This window comes from Cygnus olor, chromosome 4, assembly GCF_009769625.2.
Source record: "Cygnus olor isolate bCygOlo1 chromosome 4, bCygOlo1.pri.v2, whole genome shotgun sequence".
Taxonomy (NCBI): domain Eukaryota; kingdom Metazoa; phylum Chordata; class Aves; order Anseriformes; family Anatidae; genus Cygnus; species Cygnus olor.
The window spans coordinates 22,769,561-22,790,883 of record NC_049172.1 but is presented as its reverse complement, the minus strand read 5'-3'; the positions used below and the strand labels follow the sequence as shown (position 1 = coordinate 22,790,883).

The window sequence follows — 21,323 nt, the reverse complement described above, 5'->3', positions numbered from 1 at the left end:
TTGCAGATTTCTGGAATAAAATCAGTGGTAGTATGTTCAGAGTTACATAACAAACAGGACAAAAGTGCTGACGGCTTTTGTTCTCAGCATACTGACTGACTTCTTTGATGTACTAGATTCAGTCTGTGTCAATGTACCCAAACAGTCTAGAAGAATGATTTAGTGCCACAGCTGAAAAAAAAAAAAATGTAATTCAAGGACTCTGGTCAACATATGGGTAATCTGAAATAGTCCCTTAAAATGAACACTGAACTATTTTGGTCAGGCAGTTCTAATAATTCCTATTTCCATGCACAGACATGCCTGCATAGCATCTCAATGTATATACCATTCAAGATTTCGTCTTGTTGTTGAAATATGAAAGATATATTTGACTGTATCTGTGATCCTTTAGAATGTTATAATGATGAAAGAGTGACATTAGCAGACAGCGTGACATGCGTGACATGAAGTACTACTGTCATAAAAGATTCTTTCTACAACAGCTACAATTCAGACTATTACAAAGATTATGTTAGTAATTAGTTAGTAAAAAATATCAAACTCCTTTTGAGAGTCAAACCGTTATGAGCGACTTATTAGAATATCACATGGAAATACCATAATCTGGTGAAGAGGCAAAAAAATTCAACATCTTGAAAGAGGAAGAGGCAAAAGTAGAGATACCATGTAATACGACTAGCAATTTACAGAAAAGATGTAGACTTTACTAAACTACTTTGTGGAATTTACATTGTTTCCTATTCTATATAACATCAAATGACACATTTCCCACAGCATAAATGTCAGTTACTGTTTAGTAGTCATATTTACAAAAACCTTTCATCACCCTGCCACAAAACAGAGGTAATAGTGCATGAATTAAACAGTGCTAGTGTCTGCTGTGTTCTTTTATTCCTCAGTCAATAACAGTACATAAAATAACGTATCCTCGGTAGATGCAGAACTTCTAAACACTACTGAAAATTAAAATAGTTATCATTGACTACACAGTATACATTGCTTTTATCTGGCTTTAATAAATGATTAAGCTGTTTAGCAAAGATTAAATTATACGGCTACCATATATTCTACAACACAGATGGAAAAGCATTTCTTAAAATGAAATTGTCACATCAGATAAATACACATGCCAGATACAGTAAAAAGCATTCGAAATATGGATGTTAAATCAGTGTGTAGCAGTGTACTAACCTCTGTTGTGAGATCTGAATTTAGTCTCTAAATAATAAAAGAAAATATATCAGATCTGAATGGTTTTCAAGAAATTCTCATTGCTAAAGTTGAGAGATACGAAAGTTAACAATTCTTTAACTTAAATATTGAAATTCTTTCTTTTTTAATATTATCAGGTAATATTTACAACAGAAAAAACAGCAAAGTTGTATTTTTTCTTTTAAGAGTGCATATTTGTAAAATTATCAGAATCCCTTGCAATGGGATAATTGTGAGCAGCAGAAGTCCAGCTGACTTACACAAAATTATTCTGTATGTGATGTTAACAAATACTGAAATAGTACTACATTTCCCAAGAGGGAGATGGAATTACATTTCAGTGATATGTCCCAGTTTTTAATCTCTTTTACCTAGTAATATTTGATGCATCAACCGTTCACATTTAGCCTCTGTTATTTAAGCATAAGGCATAACAGGACATGATGAGTCTTACGTGTTTGCCATTTATTTGCCCATACTTGTCCAAGGCAGTGGCAGGCCTGTTTTCCAGTGGGGTCTGTCTTTTTACGCTATTGGTTTTACCCATTTCACAGCTGGGTTGGCTGAGGAACAAGGAGGTTAAACATCTTATCAAAGTTTCCGCAGTCTATGGCTCAGTTAGGCTTAAAATTTGCTCTGGGCAACTGCTGCCTGTGTGGTTTGCACTAAACATTAGATAATGGGCACCCAGATATTCTGAGAAGCCTGGATATGTTTATGGATTCTAACATGACACTTTGGTACTAATTACCTGACACTAATATGTAGTAAGTTACTTTCTAGCTGGTCTAACTCCATTCCTACCAAGCTACAATTTGTGCGTATATGTATTGTTCACTGTGACAAAGACTCAAGTCAGAACTTCAATCCGTCCCACACTAACACAAAATTAAATACTTACCCTAGAAAAGCATGTCACTTAATAAAAGAGATTAAAGTCCTTTCTAAACTACCCTTAAGGGAATAATCAAAAGAACTTTTTTTTTTTTTTTTAACACATTAATGCTCATTTCATAAGTGTTCGAGAAGCTTCTCAAATATTCATACATTCATTTTTTAAATCTATCAATATTTATAGTCTGAAAACATATTATTGTTATAAATTTGTTAGGGCAAAGAAAAATATCCACTAACGGATGAGATAGCAAAGGGCAATAGAATTATTCAATTTATTTCTACCACCAACTGAATAGTCCATTAATACTGTTAAGTGAGTTATGAAGGTCATGTCCTCCTGTACAAGAGAAAACTGTATTTGCTTGGACCACTAACTTTTGTATATTTCATACATTGAAGGTTTTTGAAAACTGTCATTCCTATACGTTACAGAAGTCCCAAAGCTAGAACTCCTCTAACATCTATATGAAGTCTACTGCAAAGACTTTTTATTAAGCAAGTGGACTTGCATTTTGTAATTCCACTGAGTCTGCAATTCAATTATGTACTATATGAAAAGGTGTTTATTCTGTTCTAAACCAGCTACCTGGTTATATTACTTACTGCCCTAGTTCCAATAGTCTGAAAAATAGGAAATAATTGTTCTCTATTTGCTCTCTGTGAAGTTCATGATTTTACAGACCTCTTTCACACCTGCCCTTAGAAATACTCCTCTACTTTTTTTCAATAATGTAAATGACAAGAAGGAAAAAAAAAAAAAGACATTTTTAATTTAATTTATCAGTTTCTTCTAATGAGATATGATTTTGGAAAAAAGTCCTCAGATATATTTTTTGTTAGTAACAGAAATATCCTTTATCTCCTTTGAGCGATTACCACATGATTCATCTAGCTTTTCTGGAATGGCCTTATTGTTCTTGGGTGAACTTTTTATGATACACTGAGATCTATTCACAACTCAGAGCAGCATTCAGTTTTTGCAAATATTGTTGATTTTAAAAACATGAGTCACACTTCAATCTCCTTTTGAACTGCGCTACTGACACATTATTTATCTTCCTTTACGTTCTTCCTCTTGTGCATATGTATCACAAAGTAGTCTTTACTTACACAACCACATACTATTTTCCTCAGAGGGGCTCTACTTTTTTCAGTCCATAAAGTGAACACTATCTGCAAGGACATGTGCAGGGAACATCAGAAACTGCTTCCCTGTACTCAACATATCTTTTGAGCTTTTACTCAGTCGCAGCTTGAAGTTTTACAGAGAAGCCTCAGTTTTACAGCTTCATAGCAGTAGACTCCAGAAACACTATTAAGAACCAGTTGAGTCCATAATTTGACAAAACTTAACATCAGATTTCAAATTTATAGTATGATTATCAAAATTGTTGTAAGGATTTAGCATGGGCAAAAAAAACAAACAAACAAAAAAAACTTTTCTCTCATCAAGCTCATCCTGAAAAATGAATATTTTGGTCAAACTTTGGTAAAATAAACTTATGCAAATGATTAAATAATCGAAATGTGGAAGTTGGTGAAAACAGTTTCCTCTAATTAGAAATATCAGACAAACTCCTCTAATTAGAAATATCAGACAAACATTCTCAGTTTTTATACAACAGTTTATACCTTGAATTGACATAGCATCATGTGTCCTTGATTCACAGATACCTAACAATAAACAGACCATTAAAATAGAATAATCAGGTGCTTATTTGTGCTTTTATTGATTCGCTTTGTCACTGACACTAATTAGATGAAAGCTTGGCTCTAACATCTTTGTTCTGCAATGTCAAAGTAGCTAACAAATCCAAAGAAATAAGTGGAAGACAGCACAGATCCGTTACCATTTACAAAATGTACACCTGTCTTTCCCCCAAAGTTTGCACTATTGCAGATTTAAGCTGGGAAATGGTATTTCCTACACAGTTGTGAGAAATTCAGATACCTGTTTAAGTCTTTTTTTTTTTTTTTTTTTTTTTTTTACTTTCCACCATAGTGGAGAACTCTTTCCTTTCTTGGGAACATTCTTTGTTCCGAAGGAGAATGTAAAATTCATAGTCTTTTTTTATGACTAATATCACCTGATGAAAAGGTACTTCAGAAAAAAGGAGTATAGTTAAGTCATAGAATTGTGTGGAAATAAGCACATCAAAAGCTATCTTTCCTCTAGCTCATCTTCCGAGGTATTTGTTTTGTTGAACCTGTACCAGAGAAGAGGAATCAGTTGTCTCATAGATTATTGATGATGGCCAATAAGACCAATTACATACCACACTCCAAAGGACTAAAATATTGCAATATTAATCAAATTGTTTGGTGCAAGTATCTTTGAGTGTAATATGTGTAAGTATTCTGTATCTGACACACAAATGAAGTGGATTTTAAAGTTGAAGAATATTTTTTCAGTACTTCTGAAAACAATATTACGGTTTGCTTTAGGAAACCCAGGAACAGGACTTAGTATACTAGCCATAATGACTTAGATCAAAGTCTCATTTAGTTGAAAATCCTCTTTTTCATACTGGCTAGTGATACTAGTGAGATGCATATCAGCAGAACAAGCTTGTTCTTTCCTGGGGTACTATCCTTCAACAGCTTGCAGCCTGAGATCTACCTGAGCCAGAGATGGAGTCTTTGCATATCAAAATTCTTGAATTTTGAAAGGAAATCTTTTCTTTATCAAAGTTTTTCTTTGAAAAGAAATTTGGGCATGAAATCAAGGAAGAAAACTCAGTGTACATTTACTAATCCTCCAGTCCTCCAAACTCACTACGAGGACTGCGGGACACACTGGAGAAGATATCCCCACGGCAGTATAGACAGTACATTCAAAGCTGCAATCAGGATGCTATTTAAGAAAAGGTAGGCTCTTTTTCTAGTTACATTTTAAAAGAAATCATTTATCACATCTACTACCAAGAGAACACCTAAGAAAGAACAAGAGTGAAAAACACCTAAAACCAGCCATATTTGTTTCTACAGCCACATTGCTCCAGCCAAGTGCTACATTTTCTTTTCTTTTGGGATTGAGTCCTTAGCTATAACTTAAACAGAAATGCATATATATTCTAACAAAGGTGATGTTTCTAAAGGAAGGTAGCATTTTTAATCCATGAAGACACTATTTCACTTGGAAATTGGAAAGAAAGCCTGTATGTTAATTTTTGAAACTATTCATCAAGTCTGAACCAAGTTTACAAACCAAGCTTACAAATAGTTTAATTCCCTACAATTCCTTCAGTGTCTTTCAACATACTAATATCTACCAGAAATTCAATGTTCAATCATTTTGATTAAATGCAGTCACGTTAAAAAATAAGGATCTCAATACAGAGGTTGTATAAGTCATCTCAATTCATCCTTTGGATGACTTAAGATCATTGAAAGGATAAAAATAGGATATTTACACAAGAATGAATGTCCCCCTACTCATTCCAGGAACAGAGATACACATGCTGATGTTCAGTTATTTCTTTCATTATTTTCTAATGCTTCACTACATTCTTTATTTCTTCAGGAAAAAAATGAAATTGGTAAGCCAGTCAAAAACTCAAACCCCAAAAATATTTGAAGGAAGTATCCTTGACTATATGTTCTTTAATTTCAGTGAATCTTTTTATCATCACTTTCTGAAAGCACTCAATTGTTCAGAATTCACTAGGTATACTTTTGGCTTGATTGCTTGAGTATTTGCTGAAAGTAAATTTTAAACTGAACATCTGATTATCAAATTTGTAGTTTGCCTTCATGCTGGGTTGGTTAGTTACTATGAGTCACATGATATGTGGATTTTGATTGCCTGGCATACATTGCTAACACCTATTATAATCAAACACAGTTGGAAATTTAAACTGGATTGCTTAAGTTAGTCAAAGACATTTGTTACTGCACAGAAGATAGAGCACAAACTGATTGTAATATTCATAATTCACAATTAAAATAACACACCAAGACTTATTTGCTAAAGGAATTACTGAATAATGAATAAATTTGAGAAATGAATCTCTCAAAGAGAGAAAGGTGAAATTCATCAAATTATTTGTTCTGAATTACTTTTAATTTTCAATATTAAAACTTCGTGATAATGATATAGGCCAATCAAATAACAGGGAAAGAATTGGCTATATACTATGCAGATAATATTCTGAATACTCTAAAGTGCAAGAGCAGAAGGCAGAGATTGACAGCAGAACTACAGAAAATCATAAACATTCCTTGCCTTGAGCTACAATGTAGATGTTTTAGTAATTATCTACCCCATAGAGTTACTTTTTAGTGGGGGATGGGGGGCATTTTCTAGTCTTGTATACTTTCCAGAATTTTTTATTTGATGTGTAATTGGTTAGAAATATATGCATTATGCAATTTTACTTAATGTGCTGTAATGAGTGTGTAAATATTCCTTTCCCAGAATTGCCTCTTGTGGAACATAGATTGAAAGCATGGTAAATACAGTTATTAACTATTTGTTGTAGTACAGTATGTATGTAGTTCATACTGTGCAAAAGCATTTATTCCTCTGAAATAAAAGTATGAAATGGAGAATCAATTATGAATTGCAACATCCTTTCTCCCAGTCAGGTGGAATAATCTAAATTAGACTAATTCTCTCCACTACCTAATAGTTACTCACAAATCATTACTGATCTAAGAAACAGTAAATCTGCTATTGTTGTCTTCAGCAGAACTAACTAAATTTTTATGTTGCAACATCTTTTGAACAAATGGCAACTTGGTCAGTATCCATGCAATCTGGTGGCTCTGCCTTTCAAGCTTACAGCAAAGGCTAGAAGGAAAAAAAAAAAAAATATATATATATATATATATATTTCAGAGTCTGAATTGGACCAATTTTTAGCTGTCAATTTGATGGTTAATCAAAAACATAATGCTTTAAAGTAACTCATGCCCATTCAACTTTATACCAAGGCTACACAGATGACAACTTCCTTATCAATAAAAATGATGTACAGTATCCTGTGGAGTTATTCAGTCAACAGTTCCCAGAGATCATCTTTGCTATAGAGTATGGAAGATCTGGGAATCCTTTTCTAGGATGTTAGGTTTTATGGAGCAGCACCAGCATGTTTGTAAATACTTGATATGAAAATGGTATTCCTTCAAACACGTCAGGGAGCATTTTCAGCACAATGCACTGAGATTTAGCTGCTTCATTCTCATTAATGTTAATAGGAGTTGCATGGCTACATCCCAGTGGACTTAACTAAAATGTTGCTCCTTCCAGTTCACATCTGCATACCACATACCTATTGAATGCAGTCTGACTACTGGACTAGTTCACAGAAGATGCAATAACAGGACCTTGCACTGAATTGAGGTAGAGATCTCATGTAATTAAACTTTAAAAAAGTCATTGAGAAAAATATGCCAAGAATTATGTAATGTAACAGAGAAGTTACAATAAAGGCTGATAGTTGTACCTTAAATACAAGTCATAACTTGAGGAAGTAATTAAAAACAGTGTCTTAACCACTGTGTATAGCAGCAGCCTAAGGCTAGGAGGACTTGCTCTCTATTCCCAGCTCTGTGTGACTTTGGATAACTCATTTCATTTTCCTCTGCCCTGGTTTCCACCATTGTGAAATGGGAATAGTGAAATTCTCCCCTTTTGCTATATTGCTTATCACAGAATTCTATAAAAATATATATGTTATTTATTCCTGATTTAACTGAATTTTAAGACTCACTGATGTGGTAACATGAGAAAAAAATTGAAACATTTAATGTTATATGTAGAGAATCACAGAAACTGAACCTCTGTCAAGCCAAATGCAAACACAGTGGACACAGAGTCAGATTTAAAAAGCTAGTCCTAGTCAGCCTACAAAATACATGCCTTTAGCATGATATCAATTTTAATTTTTAACACAAAATAATGTGTCTTCAAGAGTTGCAAATATTCCTTAATCAAGCTGCTTAATTCCTTAATTAAGCTACTTAAAGAGCTTAACTTGATGGAAAACAATCTAGAAAAAAAAATATATAATACAGAATTTAAAGGAAGCAGCAAGTATTTATTGCTCCTGGTCTCAAACATATCAATTACAAATTGAAATTTTAGTTAGTTTGGCAATGTTATATCAAGAATGAGTGTAAATGATGTTTAGAGGACTACCTCTACTGTCTGTTTGTTATGTCATATCATGAAACCGTTTTGCAAAACACAGCTGTTATTACATGATACCTATTGTTTTGATTAAGAAACTACTGATGTTTCTGTTGGGATCTCAGACTTTATCCTGTTGTCTCTAATAAGTCCCGAACACCATGCACAGTCTGATTCCTGACTATTAATTAATTAATTTTTCAGCTTCCTTTATTTCAGGGAAACTAGGTATTTAGACAGCAACTGAGCATTGAATTTACAGTCTCACAGCAATGCCTTAGGCAGTAAGCACTGACCAATAAAATATAGGTCCATCAAACAAACAGAAAAACAAACAAATAAAACATTCATGATTAATCCAATCAATAAGTCTGGAAAATCCTTTGTCATCCCTTCCCCCATGTTCTTAGAATGCATGGGAAATTTTACTTACTCTATTTTATAGTGATTTTCAAATAGTTATAGCATACCATAAACACAAGAGCATCACCAAATGCATTGGAACATGATGATGAAAAAAAATACACATTTTAATACTGTTGCTGTAAGAAATAGTTGAGCTTGAACATCTACACAGTGAACAAACAGTAGGAATCAGGTATTCTTCTGATCAATTATGAGAACAGAATACTGTCCAAGAACTTTTATGTAATGCTATAAAACTACTACAAAAAACTTGAAGGTTTAAACAGAACTTTGACCTCTCAGCTTTCTTTATTCTTCCTCAGTTAAGCTACTTAGACTTGTAACTTGATTTGCATAGATTCTGAACTGCTTTTGAACTTGTGCTGGTAGTCATTGCTGTTACTCAAATGAGACAACTACACCCAAATTACTCACAGCAAGCAACATATTTGGCACACATTATGTTTTTTTCTCAAAAATTTGATAGATTCAGCAGTGTAATTTTGTATGTGGTGTGGTGTCGATTCTTAGAGGAACAGGACTACAGTTTAGATTTATGATACAGAATAATCATCAAAGTATACAGACATTGCGACACAACTAACAGAGAGCTAGGCATGACAAAGCTGGCTTGAGAAAATGTAAACCTTGAGCATCTGAACACAGTTGTGGAATCCATGACCACACGTCAAGTGCTTGGGGTCTGTATGTAATGTACAAGTCAAGTTATATGGTCAGACAGGAATGTGGAATGCATATGCATAAGAAATGACAGACCTTGAAAAGGTGACATCTTTACAGTACTCTGCCCATCAGAACCACCTTAATACAGTAACATGCTAGAATAAATTTTACACTTTGCTTGAAGGTATATTTGAGCCTCTTTCCATCTTACCAGCCCCCAAAACAATGAAGCTTATTTGATTTCAAAAACTGAGATACAAAATTGCATATCACTTAACCATGTACTTACACTTTTATGCCCAAACTCTTAACAAAATAAAAGTTTTCCACATCTTTGTTTTTGTAACAAAGTCACTGTTTCATTTAACTCCAGCCAAACAAGATATACAATGAATTCTCTAAAAGACAGATAAAAAGGGGATCAAAATACCTCTTCTATTTTCATTTGAATGAAAAATATGAACACAAGATCTATAAGGAACATGTTGGAAAATAACAAAGTTTTGGCTGAGTCTGTACTTATTGTGCTCTGATATCTGTATAGCATTTCCCCACCTCAGTATCCACCCTGTTTAAAGATCTGATTACATTTTGAAGCAATGTCTTCATTTAAGGTCAAGAAAAACCTTGAACACGTTAATCAAAATGAATACTTATTGTCATATCTCATTTCTGACATTTAAAAGAAAGTCTTCATGCAAATGAGATATGTGACTGAATTACTAGAAAAGGCTATCAAATACTGAACACAGAAACACAATGAACCCCACTATATTGACTGAAGTTCTTCATGTGCCTCCTCTAAAGTGCAAATTAGACTTAGATTTGTGAACTTTGAAGTTTAGGAACCCTTGCATGTATGTTCCTTAATGCATACTGATGTGTATACTAAATCAAAATTAAAAGTATCCCATTAAACTTAGTTTTCTGCTGTTGTGTTTCCTGTGCTTGTAGGCTTGGAACTGAAGAGCTGTAAGTTGAACAAAGTTGTCTAATAACCATTAAGACTGTCTTTCAAAAGCTAAAATATTTATTATCATTTATTTCATGAATTTATTTGTAATATTTGACTTTGCTACTTCTGAGCTGATTTTATTTAAAAGTAACATTTTTTTTAATTCACTGGCCATTTATTTCTATAATTGAAATAAATATCTTATCAAATCTGGAAGCTACCTTTCACATTTCAGGAATTAATACATACTGAAAATGTAAAGGCATTTTTAGTGTCCAACAAACGGTTGCCACTAAGAAGGCCAATGCTTATGGGTGACCTGCTTGGTGATAAACTGGAGCTGATTGATACGGCGGTGCACTAAGGGTTAAGAAGAAGGTTACTCAGAGGCATAGAGTGGTAACCAGGCTAGAATAAGAGGAAGTGGGAACCAATAAGAAGAAGTTGCTAGGCTCGGACGGGCCTATAGAGGGCCATGAGTGATCAAAAGGAATGCACCAATCAGAAGTCTGTAACTACGCACGCTAGCCGCGTGCAGCGCGTGTAGCTGGCTCAGAAGCTATATAATATCTGGCATTGAAACAATAAAGGGTCTCCATTTCTCGACTATCTTGGAGTCCGTGTCTATATTCCCTTCAAATGGTGACCCCGACGTGATAAGGGGTAGAGCAACGCTGCACGAGCGTCCGGAGGGAACCCAGCTGAACGAATCAAGCTCGCAGCCAGACTGCAGCTTCAGTCCCGGGACATCGCCTGAAGGACAGGTGAGCGGCTGGGCATTCACAATGGGAGCCAATATCTCAGCAGAAGAAGAGGCAATAGTAAAATTATTAACGTGATTATTAATAAAAAGGGGTGTAAAATATGACCCATTTAAGATAAAGCTACTATCGAAGTTTTTGCAAAAAACAAGGGGTCCCCTTGACGGTCTCAGCTGTGTTCGATGTAAAGACTTGGGAACAAGCCAGGGAGAATGTGGGAGGCAGCATCAAGTGGGGATACGAACACTGCTGGGCTGCGGGCCCTCACCTTGCTCCTCACTGCTGCCGGAGGGCAGCGCCACGGCGGCGGGCAGGGCCCAGCACCAGCGGCAGTCCCCGGAGCAAGGCAGGAGCTCACCGGAGAGGAAGAGTCTCGGCTCACCGGGCTGCAGAGCTGACAAGTTAAGACCACCTTCATCAAGCCCTTCCAGTATTATTCGCCGGACTTCCTTGTTGGACACACTTGCTGCTCCCTACCTTGCTGGACAGTGGCCTCGTGATAATCATGGACAAGCTGTTCTATGTATGAGAGACAAAACCACTCAGACTGAAAGCGCCTGGGCTGAAGAATATTTAGAAAAGAAGAGAAGCTCACACAAACGTTCAGCATCGTGGGGCAATCAAATGGTTTTGCAAGATGTCTCTTGTATGAAAATGCGTATTTTATAACAAAGACTTTTGTGGTGTGTAGCAGATAGTGTTTAAAAGACACTTTTCTGGTGACAATTCTCTCCCCCCTTTCCCCACACACACTTTTTTTAGTAGGGAAGTTTCTTTTTACTTGGCTGTTTTACAGCTACTGGAACCAAAGGATTGCTGAAGTATTTCAGCAGTCTCAAATTATGTGACCTTGCTGAACAGCCTCAGCCCTAAACAAAATAAGACAAATTATCTGGCATTGAAACAATAAAGGGTCTCCATTTCTCGACTATCTTGGAGTCCATGTCTTCATTCCCTTCAAATGGTATCCTAGGCTACATTAGGAGTGTTGTCAGAAGGTCAAGGAGCATGATCCTTCCCTTCTCCTTAGCACTGGTGAGGCCACACCTAGAGTGCTTGGTCTAGTTCTGGGTTCCCTAGTACAAGAGAGACATGGACATACTTGAGAGAGTCCAATGAAGGGCCACAAATATGATTAAGGAACTGGAGCATCTCTCAGCTCAGGAGAGGCTGAGAAAGCTGGGACTGTTCAGACTGAAGAAGAGAAGGCTCAAGGAGATCTTACTAATTATATAAATACCTGAAGTGAGGTCAAAAAGAAGATGGAGAAGGGCTCTTTTCAGTGGTTCCCAGCAACAGGACAAGAGGTAATGGGAACAACCTGAAGCACAGGAGGTTCCATCCAAACATATGGAAACAGGCTTTTTTTATTGTGACAGTAACTGAGCACTAGCACAGGTTTCCCAGAGAGGTGGTGGCGTCTCCCTCCTCCTCCTTGGAGATATTCAAAAGCCATCTAGACATAGTTCTGTGCAACCTGCTCTAGCTGTCCCTGTTTGAGGGGAGCTGGACCAGATGCCTTTCAGAGGTCCCTTCCAACCCCAACCTCTCTCATTTACTACGAGGGTGGTGAGGCACTGGAACAGGTTGCCCAGAATAGCTGTGGATCTCTGGAAGTGTTCAAGGCCAGGTTGGACAGGGATTTGAGCACCCTGGTCTAGTGGAAGGTGTCCCTGCCCATGGCATGGGGGGTTGGAATTAGATGATCCTTAGGGTCCCTTCCAACCCGAACCATTCTATGATTCTGTGTCATTCTGTAATTCCAATTTTCCTTGGTTTTACACCAGTGCAAATATGAGTAGAAGCAATTCAAAACTACTATCTAAAGAAAGTACAGGTACAATATGTAAGGTTTGAGACTTGTTCAGTGAATTTACTGTCCAAGTCACATACAGACTTGGTTTCAGATCCTTGCTATAAGCCAGAAGTAGAAGAATCTAAACCACCATTTTCCAAGTCCCAGGTGAATTCTTTAAGTACCGGACTTTGAGTAAAAAGGCAGCGTTGACATTGCATTGGTTGTTTGGTAAGACAAGACTGGCCAAGTTTCTGCTGTTAGAAGTTTACAAACTCTTGAATCTTCAGGATGATTATTATTAATGATAATATTCCAGTATCTCCCTTTCTGTCATCTAATCAGGCAGAGTGCTGAAAACCTCCTGCTGAATGTTCTTGCTTCCCACAGGTGCCAGTGGTAGCTGATAGCATGCAGCAATTCCCAGACATACTCAGTAGCAGAAATACTTTGCAGGTTTGGCATCCAAGCCAATTTCAGATAGAACATTAGAAAACCAAAGAGTTATATATTCATATTTAGGTACCTTCTGGAAGAGTTTCATAAATCAAAGAACCTTAATGCTCCTAATTGCTCAGGTCACTATACTCAAGGATATAGCTTTCTTTGGTGCATAGGCACTTCTCTCTGGTGCTACATATGGATCAAAGAACTACACTGGAAGAACTACATCTTACAGAAGATAATTGGTTCAACTAAGAACTAATAACCAAGTTCAAGTTTTCTTCCACTGTTAACTCTAATTAATGAGATTTTTTTTTCACTTTTTCTGATGATTCTATTAACAGGTAATAATGAAAGCTACTCTTTTCCTTAATTAAAATATGTTTTAATATACTTTAATTTCAGTTTTTGTTAACTATGGTCATATTATCAGTAGTAAATTAATTAAAACATAGTGTTAGTATTTCATCTTATTTACAAACATTAGAAAATATACAACAAAACTGGTGTCAATTACTTAAGAACATTTACTATGAACGTGTTTTTTCTTTTTTTCTTGAGGAACCACAGCTTTGAAATAGAAGACTTTCACTCCTTCAGGAATACAAATAATTATTTCTTATCAGTACAGTCATGACACTTGGAATTAGAGATAGCACACACAGAGAAGCTGACAGAAGTTGTGAGGCTTTAGGGTTAACAGAGGGCTCTGACTTAAAGGCTAACTCTTCCTTCCATATACACTCACAAATATTCTACACAATTGGAGATCTTGAATGTGTATATGCTGGTTTTCAGCCTAAGTGTATTTAGTAGTTGCTGCTGTACCAAAAGAATTTACTTCTGTTAAGATTTACAAAGAGGACTCTGCTGTCTATTACAAAACCTATTTTACCAGTAAACACTTGAATAGTAACACAAAATAAATTATTATGACTACCATGAGAGGCAGTTAACAAAGACCTTTTTGGAAAGGAATTGCCTTTCCACTTCAGCAATATGAAAGTCATCAGACACAGAACTCCAGTATCATTACTAATTATTTTTTCTAGTAAAGCAAGCAAAAACTTTTTTTAGTATATTTGAAGACCACTAAAGCAATCTAATTTTTTACCAGTTTTACTCCGTTTTACCAGTTTTACTCTGATCTGCTTGTCCATAAACTTACATTTATTTTTTTCCTATACATTCATTAAAATACATCTAGCAATTTCCAGATGTGATCTTTTTTTTTTCCTGTTCTTTTTTTTCTGTTCTGTTTTTTTTTCCTGTTCTTTTTTTTTTTTTCCTGTTCTTGTGAGCCAGAAGTCTTTTGCAACAGATAACGACATTGCAGAGATGATGGAGGAAGCTAATCTAGAAAACAGAATCACTGGCAGAGACAGACTGAGACTTTAAAACCATGCTACACAGATGGCTGAACATTGCACAAGCATAGTCACATTCTCACCAACTCTGCAAAGTGATAAACGTGTTCATCATATAAAGATGATATAAATATGGGCCAATATCCTTATTTCACATAATATCTAGAGTTTCATAAAATCTTGGCTTTAATATCTTTAGTATCTGAAGCATTCCATTACTAGCACCCTTTTCCTGTTGACTGCTAATACCTCACATACCCTTAGTCAACATGATTTACAAACAATTAAAAAAAATTGTTGTAGATCATGTTTCACAGAAAATACTACCTATCTACAAAATTGCACATCACAATGTTTCTTATAATAAAGACAGAAAACTCATATGGTTTTACAGAGAATAACTCTGGTCTTGTAGGTTACACATGCTTACATTTTTGTATACAAGTGGTAATACTAAGATACACTGGCACTAATAGGAAATACTAATAGCCTTCAAAGTAGAAGGAGAAATGTAAAATTTGGTTCTACCAAACATCAAAAAAAATTGTTTGATATTAAATAACTAAAAACAGTAATATAACTGTGAGGAGAATAGCAATAATATCAGATGTAATTACATTGTATTTTCTATGCACAGAGCTATCTGTGGGAATGACATGTTGGGATATTTTATAGTTCCAACTATTAAAGATAGACATTGACTCCATACATATGTAAACAGCAGTTTCCTATAAACAATGGAGGAATCAAAGTTTTATATACTAGATCCATATAAGAAGGGTGAAGTAAATGGCTTGCCAAAGCTACATTCACACAGTTTTTCTTGTCTTGAGAACTGACTGTTTTAAAAAAATCAGAAGTACATTTGAAGTCAACAGTTAATCCGGGAAAGCAAGGTATAAGAGAAATAGCATCATCTTTCACCTGCTTTTTCTCATATTTCTATTTCTTTCTGCAAAAGAGAACCATACTTTATCTAAGCAACACACCTGATATAACTACAATTTTACATCAGTGATGAACAACCTTGTTGCTTCAGGAATCAAATAGACTTTTCTTAATTGCAGCAAGGGACATGTGATATTCACCTCAAACAAATTCCAAGATAATTAGGGGAACTTAGAAATGATTCAACTGTTTCACTGCAAATACAAAGAATACACACTATTGTCTTGAAGAGTTTTTTTTTTTTCCAGTACTAAGTAGCAGCTGCCCTTCATGATTTAAAAAATAAAAATGACAGCCTTTATTAGATTTAATTAGTTGTGCATCATTGCTACTGTCAAGTCAGAATGCAGTTTTTGACAATTTTTGCTATGACATGACAGTGGCAGCACACCATCAGCTAGATCAAATGCACCACACAGAAAAATAAAGAAAAAGTAGCATATATTTAATTTTTAAGAAAAAGCATTCTAGAAAGAGCAAAATGAGGAAGACTTTGATATTAATGCTATTTGCAGGAGTTTCCAAGAAACATATGGTTTTTTAAATGTTAAAGATTTTAATGAAAACAGATTTTTTCATGGGGAAAAACCCTAACTTTTTGACAAAAAAAAAAAAATCCAAACATCTCAGTGAGAACCACTTTAGTCTTGACTCCACAATCAATAGAGTGCATGTTGTTTTACACACAAGGTAACATGCATTAATTAGCTGATGTAATATTATGACTAGCAGATGGGATGCATAAAACAGTGCCAAAAACACTTCAGCAGTTCTTATTTAATACATTCACCTTTAGGAAAGTCATGAAGATTCAAGGATAATGTCATTACCTTTTGCTTTTATGTCTTCAAATGCCCTGCTTTGAAACTGACGTTTAACTGTGAGAATGATGTTATTCAGAATATTGCCTTCGTTTGTTCAATCTAGTTGGTAAATTATGCCTGCAGTATAAAAATATTGGTTATTCAGAGAAAAAATACGTGTCAATATAATGCCCTAATTTGAATTTATATCTTTTAAAGAACATCATTTTGCTCTTCATTTCAATCATAAATGTTGGTATAGACCTCAAATGCAGAAGGGAACCTGAACTGTGAAACTTTAATAGATGGCTGTGCTTAGTCTACTGCCACTTGAAGAAGTTTCTAATGCTTTTTAAACAAAAAATACCATGTTTTTACTGGCAGTTATTGATGCATTAGAGATGGTTAAGGACATGTGTGGCTAAGAGAGAGTAAAGTAAATTAAAAGAAATGGACTAAGAGCTCCAAATAAGTACTTTTCTCATAAGCTGTAGATAACAAGTAAACTCTGTGGATGATTTCCAAACATGCCTAGTGCAGTAAAATATTTATTAAAATGGTTGGTGCAAACATTTAAATTTTAGAGAAACAGAACTCTGGAACAGGATGCAACAGCCTTGTGAAGTAGTATCTCACTTAATATTAGGAAAATCAAATATATAAAATAAAACCTGGAAGCAGAGATCAGACTTTTTCCTCCCAAACTGCAGCCCATAGACTAAATGCATGTTCTTCTGAGGCTCTGTTTTCCAGCCACAGTTTGCTCCACGACAGAATGGGATGAATGGAATGCTCCCATATTTGGTTTGTTTGCTTGCTTGATTTTTGTTTGTTTGTTTTGCTTTCTGAGAAACTATGGTAGTGTCACCAATTTTTCGCACCCAAGTTACAATAGGTTGCTTGAAAAACTGACATGCTATACACAATTTACAAAAGCAATACACTGCATATGCAAAGCAGGAAATTACTGTTGGTCTAATTAAAGACTTTGCAGTCAAATCAAAAAACCCTTACTAGTTGAGTTGCAACTAACACCGATAATTTAAATTACACAAATTTAAACTGATAAAAACACAAATTTTCTTCTGACTACTCCTGTCTCTAACATGCTCTCCCTTTCCATATCATATTGGTTTTAAGGTAAATGCCCAATCTAGGGGATGAGGGTGTATAGTTAGTTATCAGCACCCCAATTCCACAAGATTATGTCATGCAAGATGGCACAAAATCTATTTCCTACAAGTATGTTTTCTGTGTCTAGATATCTCTGTGTCAGGAACCTACTGAGGTTTAGGTTTGAGCTGGGCACATATAACAGCTGTGGTTATGCAAAACAACAAAGTTCCCTGGACACAGAGAAGTCTACCTTCAAACAAGGACAAGGATACTTTTCGTATATGGAGCAATTTTCCTGTTTTGATTATTTATTAAATCATGGTTTAGACAACTCCGATTTTGTTAGATCTACTCACAAATATGTTTCTGATCATGATACAGGTGTTAGATTCTGTACAACTGTGTTTACCCCATCCTGTATTTGAATACACATACCTATATACAATTGCAAAGATTTTCTCAGAATGATAAAGCTTTTTTTTTATTGATATCAACTTGTACTGCATTCATTTCCCCAGATTACTGCAATCCACAAATAACATCTGTTCTACAAAACTCTATGTCTTATTTTACTCTGATGTCCCTTTAACATGACAAAACAATGTAGATTTAAATTTTTATGTGCTTTAGAAAATGTTTTTTCATGAAGAGATGCCACAGAACTGCATAAATATAATAAACTAATTCTATTATGCTGTTCTTTCTCATACACTGATATTTTTTAAAGAAAAAAGTAAGGAAACCAACATTTGAGGTGTTCACTATGTCTATAAATGTTCATGAAATGCTTAGCTTTTTGTAAATCAGCTTTTTGAGCAATTCACTTTGTTTTTCAAAGACGGGCAAGTTATTTCAAATTCTTATAACTATGTATGAATCAGTATTCCATTTGGCTGAACAGCCTCTTGAAATAACACTTAGAAACTTTAAATTAGGCAGAATCTAATGAATTACATAATTTCTGTAAAATTCAGTAACTTTATGTATAGATTTGGTTTTTACTCCTTTGATGGTACACCCCATCAATGACTATAAAATAGCAGAACATTTTAAAAGAGGGAGAAAAGGCATGGTATTTTCCCTCTTAATGGTAAAGAATGTGCATATTTTAAAGCATAAACTGCACTGTACAACTTTAATTTTGATTAATGATTTAGATCATCATAAGTAAGATTATAAAGTAATGTAGGCATTTATTTAAGGTATATTTTATGCCTTTTTCTATGGAAAAGAATATATAACTGGCTTAGAATGGAAAGCAATACAAGTCAATAGCTCTCATATAATCAGAAGTCCCAGATCAATTTTATGTTATAACCTGAACCCTTATTTTAAAATCCGGATGTCACAGGCCATTCCAATTATCCAGAATGTGCAGGATATTTCCCAGTTCTGGTTAAAGTTTGCTTCTATGTGTAGGGTAGATTCCCAACATTAGCTGTATATGAGGCAGAATCTGGCCAGTTTTCCAGGATTTTATTGATTTCTATGTGAAAAAAATAGGTCTGTACTTTATATACACACTAGAGGAAGACAGCTTTAGATGGAGTAAACTAATGAAGTTTAAAATAGGAACTTATAAACAACGAAGTTGGTGTCCCCTATGCTATTACCAGTGAATAATACTTTATCATCTACAAGTTCAACTCATTCAAAACGATCACTACTCAGAATCCATTTTAATACCAATTCTTTGCAAGGATTTCTGGACTCTGGTTGCTGATTTTCTGATTAATTTACACATCTGAATCCTTTCACTGATTATTAGAGCTAAAAAATAAACATATCCTTCAGACACCAGAGAGATGAAAGTCTATTCATTCTATAGGTACAAGAATGATGCACAGGGAAATCAATGACATATCTAAAGACACATGGGAACCATTTGCCAAATATCATGAGCATCCTTTCCTCAAAGTACAAAAGTACAAAATAGCCAAGGCAACATCCCTAGTTGCCTCAAAACTTGAACTTCAATCCATGAAAAACGCAAGCTTTAAGACTGAATGTTAAGACTATATTGTTTGTAAAGCTCAGAACCACAAAGATATATCTCTTTAAAACTGAATTCAATGTTTATAACAGTCATAATACACCAAACCAAAATCCCAGAATTAGATATTCCTGTGCCTGAACCAGAGGGAAAGCCAGATTTGAGGCAGTGTCAGTGAATGTTAGCCCTACACAAGTACAGCAGCTTCCAGGATACTTCCCATCAGAAAGATGCCCTGAGGGAGTTCATTTTTTTCTAAAACAACTCACTCCTTACCCATAAAATGCCCTTGGTTCTCTCTTGCTTGCCCAATGAGCCTTGATTGTATTTATTTGCAAAAGCGGTCCTGTGGGAGGTAGGACGAGCAGGCCTGGCTGCCAGCCTAGCACCATTGTTCACTCAAGCTGTTGGAAATGCATCCCTGTAATCTCCTCTAATAGTATCTTCACAGCACTAGCCCACAGATCACTGGGCTAGACACCACGTTTTGTTGTCACACATTGCTATAATTCAAACAGTCTAATTAAAATTTGATTCCTTATGAGAGTTTTGCTATACTGTGCTGGCTGCCTCCTGCACCTTTTTCTCAGTGGACTCCCAGCATTCATCCTACAGCACAATCAAGTCCATAAAAAACAGCATAGTCTAATTATGAGATTCACAAATGTATTTATTAGCAATAGAGTGAGGTTAATTTCTTGAGTATGCAGGTTAAGAACTAGTTAGTTCCCTTTGCTAATGGCTCCCACAAGCACACACTTATTGGTAAGATTTAAGAATTCAATGCTGCAATGAAAATTAAAAGCTTTTTTTTTTTTTTTTTTTTTTTTCCCTACCTCAGAAAACACCAAGGATTTGGGACTGTCCAGGCAGAGCAGCTCAGCAAGACATGAGGGGCAGCAGGCGCAGGGCTGCTCCCTGCGGCAGGCCACGCGAGGCAGCCGGGCTGTCACCTCACCCACAGGCACAGTCCCACAGGCAGAGGCAGGAGGGCAGGACACTGGGGTGACAGCAGTGGGGACAGCAAGCGTCGGCCAGGAGAGGGGAATAAGCCGTGTCTGAGGTCAGTGTGGGGAATCAAAGAGCCCGGGGATGGGACCAGGGGCAGGCTGGCCTGTGGCACTGCTGGGGCAGGGAACCAGGGCCCTGGCTGGGCTGAAATGGGGTCCTGGGCCTGCAGGGCGTGGGGCAGGCCTGGAGGAAGGCCTTAATTACTTCAAGAGAAATGTGCCTAATCTTTTAAGAAAATTAATACATTCCCTTCAAATCCAGTTTAACTTCTCCTGTTTGTGTTAGTTATCTAATTACAGTTTAACAAACCCACCTTGAAATACCTGTTTCAAAGAAAGTATTAACACAGACAACTAAAGTGCTTGGTCATAAAATGCACCAGGATGAAAGTGTTTGCTCTCTTTATTCTCACCAATAGACAAAACAAAATCTCTGGAATTGAGATATGTAGATTTTACATCTGCTTTACATCTATTTGAGTTGAGAGATCTCTCTAATGCATTGTTTTTGTCTGTGTAAGTATTTATTAGTGGCATAGTTACAGATAAATTTGAAATAGCTACTGCCTATATATGAAGATGATTAAGCGATTAAACCATGATGAAATACGTGATCAAAAGCCATGTATTTTATTGGACATAAAGAACAGAACACTGGCATTAACAAGAATCAGGTGGCAGACCTGTTTCTCCTATAGCACTGCAGAAAGGGGAAGGGCTGAACTGTTCTTAATTACCTCACACTTTTGTTTTGAAAATAAACATATCAGTCTTTCAGAGAAAGTCTGTCTAATTTA

The 21,323-nt window shown here is 35.6% G+C and overlaps 1 long non-coding RNA gene across 1 annotated transcript; it reads right to left on the bottom strand.

The window, feature by feature from the left end:
* Positions 1 to 15,572: 15,572 nt before the first annotated feature.
* LOC121069781 lies at positions 15,573 to 20,703 on the bottom strand. The gene is made up of 3 exons (XR_005819616.1): positions 20,353 to 20,703; positions 16,435 to 16,545; positions 15,573 to 15,798 (listed from the first exon to the last, which is right to left on the bottom strand). It is a non-coding gene; the product is annotated as an uncharacterized LOC121069781 (long non-coding RNA).
* Between the last annotated feature and the right edge of the window lie 620 nt (positions 20,704 to 21,323).